Raw genomic sequence first — 6000 nt, 5'->3', positions numbered from 1 at the left:
CAAAAGGTAGAGGTGGGCTGGAGAGGTAGCTTAGTTGTTAAGGCACTTGCTTGTGAAGCCTAAGAACCTAAGTTTGGTGCCTCAGAACCCACATAAAGCTAGATGCACAAGGGGGAGCAAGTGTCTGGAGCTTGTTTGCAGTGGCTAGAGGCTCTGGTGTGCCGATTCTTTCTTTCTGCTTCTTTCTCAAATAAATAAAATATTAAAAAAAAAAACAATGAAAGGTAGGGGTCAGGAGTGTAGCTCACCTGGTATAGTGCTTGCCTAGCAAAGGCCCTGATTTAATCCCCAGCACAGCATTAAACTGGGTGTGGCTGGGTGTGGCAATACACACCTTTAATCCCAGCATTTGGGAGGCAGAAGTGTGACGATCCCCTGTGAGTTTGAGGCCAACTTTAAGAGTATATTCCAGGTTATCCTGGCCTAGAGCAAGATCCTGGAATGGGGTTGGGGTACTGGGTGTGATGGCACATTATTGTAATCCCAGCATTCATGAGGCAAGGCTGATGGAGCTTGAAAGTCAAGGACTTCTTGAGCTACAGGTGGAGTTTGAAATAGTCGGTTCCTCCCATCATACCTCAGTCTTATCTTGCATATTTAAAGGAACATAAAGAATTTAAGATAGCTGGGTGTGGTGGTGCACACCTTTAATCCCAGCACTCGGAAGGCAGAGGTAGGAGGATCGCGGGGAGTTCAAGGCCACCCTGAGACTACATAGTTAATTCCAGGACAACCTGGGCCAGAGTGAGACCCTACCTCTAAAAAAAAGAAAGGAAGAAACTCAAGATACTGCTTGATTAAAATTCTTTTGTTTGTCTTCCCAGCTGAACAGGTAAAGTTCCTCCCAACAAAGGAACAGCGAGTGTGTAGTTGGGCTTCCTATGGGGTGCTTTCATATTGTGGGGTGCTCCTCTGATACTCCACCTTGTTGGTAGAAGAAGTGCCACTTTCCTTCAGCATTCAAACAATTTCTAAACTAAAGCAGCAAGAGAGGCCAAAGAAAAACAGTATTGGATATTGGAGGAGTGGTAGTTCTCCTAGTAAATTAGCAAAAACAAATGTTCCAAATGCTCAGAAAACAAACTGAATATGCTAAAACCAAATACTCGATGGGCTAGGGAGATGGCTCAGCAGCTATGAGTACTTGCTATGTTAAGCATGAAAGCTTGAGACTGAATTACCCTGAGTTTGATTTCCCAGAACCCAGATAAAAAAGATGGGTGATGCCACACATACATGTAACCTCAGTCCTGTAAGGAGCAGAGACCAAAGGATATCCAGTGTGTGACTGAACACAGCACCTCCAAGCTCAGTAAAGGGACTCCATCTCAAGGCAATGGGTGAATGAATGACAGAGGAGGACACCTTACATTCTGTTCTGGCCTTCCCATGCAAGTGCATGAGGTAAGTGCATCTGCACACACACGTGTATGCACCATACATGTATCACATTACACACACCATCATCACACATATTACACACACACTCACACACCACCATCACACATACTACATACACACCACACAAAATGTTCTGAAACCAAAAGATATCCAAAACTGATCCCAACAACCAGCTCAGAATGAACTAATGAACTGCCTATCAACCAGGCAAGGGAGGTGTGAGCTGGAGGAAAACTCATCAGCATCCATTGGAGTAGGCAACACTGAAGGGTTGGGCACCAGGGACAAATTCAGGTGACTCCTTCAGTAACAGTGATACACATTCAGTTACCAAGAACTGTCAATGCAAACACAGTTCTTACCTCAAAAATAGTAAGCCATAATTCTAGAGCTAAATGTGAAAGAGTATGGCCCAGAGGCACAGATTCAAGTTACCCAAAACTATATTCCAGTGTAACATTTTCAAGAATTTTATTTATTTTTATTTATTTATTTGAGAGTGACAGAGAGAAAGAGGCAGAGAGACAGAGAGACAGACAGAGAGAGAGAGAGAGAGAGAGAGAGAGAGAGAGAGAGAGAGAGAGAATAGGCGCGCCAGGCCTTCCAGCCACTGTAAAGAAACTCCAGACACATGCTCCCCCTTGTGCATCTGGCTAACGTGGGTCCTGGGGAATCGAGCCTCAAACCAGGGTCCTTAGGTTTCACAGGTAAGTACTTAACCACTAAGCCATCTGTTGCAGTCCAGTTCGCATTGCTGGTAGAAATCACCCAACCAAGAGCTGCTTCTGGGGAAAAAGAGATTTATTTTGGCTTGCAGGCTCGAGGGGAAGCTCCACGATGTCAGGGAAAACAATGGCATGAGCAGAGGGTGGACATCACCCACTGGCCAACATTAGGTGGACAATAGCAACAGGAGAGTGTGCCAAACACTGGCATGGGGAAACTGGCTATAACACCCATAAGCCCACCCCCAACAATACACTCCCTCCAGGAGGCATTAATTCCCAAATGTCCATCAGCTGGGAACCTACCATTCAGAACACCTAAGTTTATGGGGGACACCTGAATCAAGCCACACCATCTCTCCAGCCCCATGTTCAAGAATTCTTATAGTACAGAATAAAGTCAGAAATAAAGGCATTTTTAATTTTTATTATTTTTTCAAATTTTTATTAACAACTTTCATGATTATAAACAATATCCCATGGTAATACCCTCCCTCCCCCCACTTTCCCCTTTGAAACTTCATTCTCCATCATATGCCCTCCCCATTTCAATCAATCTCTCTTTTATTTTAATGTCATGATCTCTACCTCCTCTTATGATGGTCTTGTGTACGTAGTGTCCAGCACTGTGAGGTCATGGATACCCAGGCCATTTTGTGTCTGGGGAGAGCATGTTGTAGGTATTTTTAATTTTAATTAATTTATTTATTTAGAGAGAGAGAGAGAGAGGGATTGGGCATGCCAAGACCTCTAGCCACTGTGAACGAACTCCAGACATATGTGCCACCTTGTGCAACTGGCTTATATGGGTTCTTGGGAATCAAACCTGAGTCCTTTGGCCTCACAGGCAAACACCTTAACCACTAAACCAGCTCTCCAGGCCCCAATATTTTTAAAATACATTGGTGGGAACATCAGGTAGGTGGGTTATAGCCAACCAAGGGCAGTTTCTGTCCTAGGTCTCAGATGCTATCTGATGACATGCTTAGCTTTTAGTGGAAGGTAGGGGTCTGTTTCCTAATAGTCACAAGAATGAGAATGAATGTTGGGTTAAACTCAGAAGTGGGCATGATTGGCTACTTCAAGGGCTAAAGACACCTTTTTTAAAAATTTTTTATTAGTATTTTACATGATTATAACAAAATATCCCATGTTAATTCCCTACCCACCCCCTTTCTCCTTTGAAATTCCATTCTCCATCATATTACCTCCCCATCACAATCATGGTACTTACATATATACAATATCAACCTATTAAGTACGCTTCTCCCTTCTTTTCTCTTCCCTTTATGTCTCCTTTTTAACTTACTGGCCCCTGCTACTAAGTATTTTCATTCTCACGCACAAGCCCAGTCATCTGTAGCTAGGATCCACATATGAGAGAGAACATGTGGTGCTTGGCTTTCTGGGCCTGGGTTACCTCACTTAGTATAATCCTTTCCAGGTCCATCCATTTTTCTGCAAATTTCATAACTTCTTTTTCTTTACTGCTGAGTAGAACTCCATTGTATAAATGTGCCACATCTTCATTATCCACTCAAAAGTTGAGGGACATCTAGGCTGCTTCCATTTCCAAGCTATTATAAATTGAGCAGCAATAAACATGGATGAGCACGTACTTCTAAGGAAATGAGATGATTCCTTCGGATATATGCTTAGGAGTGCTATAGCTGGGTCATATGGTAGATAAATCTTTAGCTGTTTTAGGAACCTCCACACTGATTTCCACAATGGCTGGACCAGATTGCATTCCTACCAGCAGCGTAGAAGGGTTCCTCTTTTTCCACATCCCTGCCAACATTTATGATCATTTGTTTCCATGATGGTGGCCAATCTGACAGGAGTGAGATGGAATCTCAATGTAGTTTTAATCTGCATTTCCCTGATGACTAGTGACGTAGAACATTTTTTTAGATGCTTGTATGCCATTCGTATTTCTTCCTTTGAGAATGCTCTATTTAGCTCCATAGCCCATTTTTTGATTGGCTTGTTTGATTCCTTATTATTTAACTTTTTGGGTTCTTTGTATATCCTAGATATTAATCCTTTATCAGATATATAGCTGGCGAAGATTTTTTCCCATTCTGTAGGTTGCCTCTTTGCTTTATGCACTGTGTGTGTCCTTTGCAATGCAAAATCCTTGTAATTTCATGAGGTTCCAGTGATTAATCTGTGGTTTTATTGCCTGAGCAATTGGGGTTGTATTCAGAAAGTCTTTGACAAGACCAATATGTGGAAGGGTTTCCCCTACTTTTTCCTCTAGCAGTTTCAGAGTTTCAGGTCTGATATTGAGGTTTTTAATCCATTTGGACTTAATTCTTGTGCATGGCGAGAGAGAAGAATCTATTTTCATCCTTCTGTAGATATATATCCAGTTTTCCCAACACCATTTGCTGAAGAGGCTGTCTCTTCTCCAATGAGTATTTTGGGTATTTTTATCGAATATCAGGTGGCTATAGCTACTTGGGCTTACATCTGGGTCCTCTATTCTGTTCCACTGATCTACATGTCTGTTTTTGTGCCAGTACTGTGCTGTTTTTGTTACTATGGTTCTGTAGTATAGGGTAAAATCAGGTATGGTGATACCACCAGCCTCTTTTTTGTTGCTCAGTATTATTTTAGATATTCGAGGCTTTTTGGGATTCCAAATGAATTTTTGGATTGTTTTTTCTATTTCCATGAAGAATGCTTTTGGAATTTTGATAGGGATTGCATTAAGTGTGTAGATTACTTTTGGTAAGTTTGCCATTTTCACAATATTGATTCTTCCAATCCAGAAACAGGGGATGTTTCTCCACTTCCTAGTGTCTTCTGAAATTTTTAGCTTGAGTGTTTTAAAGTTCTCATTGTAGAGATTCTTTACTTCCTTGGTTAGGTTTATTCTAAGGTACTTTATTTATTTATTTATTTATTTTGATGCAATTGTAAATGGGAGCAATTCTCTGATTTCATCCTCTGTGTGTTTGTTGTTAGCATATATGAAGGCTACTGATTTCTGTGTATTTATTTTGTATCCTGCTACATGGCTGTAGGTTTTGATCAGCTATAACAGTTTGCTAGTAGAGTTTTTAGGGTCCTTTATGTATAGAATCATGTCATCTACAAATAATCATAACTTGATTTCTTCCTTTCCAATTTGTATCTCTTTTATGTGTGTCTCTTGCCTTATTGCTATGGCTAAGACTTCCAAAACTATAGTAAGTAAAAGTGGGGACAGTGGACACCCTTTTCTTGTTCCTGATTTTAGTGGAAAAGCTTCCAGTTTTTCCCCACTTAGTAATATGTTGGCTGTAGGCTTGTTATAAATAGCTTTTATTATATTGAGATATGTTCCTTCTATTCCCAGTCTCTGTAGGACTTTTATCATGAAGGGATGTTGGATTTTGTCAAATGCTTTATCTGCATCCAGTGAGATGATAAGGTGATTTTTGTCCTTCAAACCCATTTATATAATGTATTACATTTATAGATTTGCGTATATTGAACCATCCCTGCATCTCTGGGATAAAGCCTACTTGGTCAGGGTGAATGATCTTTTTGATATACTCTTATATTCTGTTGGCCAATATTTTGTTGAGAATTTTTGCATCTATGTTCATGAGGGATATTGGTCTGTAATTTTCATTTTTTGTTCTATCTTTGCCTGGTTTTGGTATCAGGGTGATGCTGGCCTCATAGAAGAGTTTGGTAGAATTCCTTCTTTTTCTATTTCCTGGAAAAGCTTAAGAAGCAATGGTGTTAGCTCTTCCTTAACGGTCTGGTAAAATTCAGCATGAATCCATCTGGGCCTGGGCTTTTTTTAGTTGATAACTGTTCGGATCTCCATATTTGTTATAGGTCTATTTAAGTGATTAATCTCATTTTGATTTAATTT

Source organism: Jaculus jaculus, chromosome 4, assembly GCF_020740685.1.
Source record: "Jaculus jaculus isolate mJacJac1 chromosome 4, mJacJac1.mat.Y.cur, whole genome shotgun sequence".
Taxonomy (NCBI): domain Eukaryota; kingdom Metazoa; phylum Chordata; class Mammalia; order Rodentia; family Dipodidae; genus Jaculus; species Jaculus jaculus.
This window is presented reverse-complemented; position numbering follows the sequence as displayed.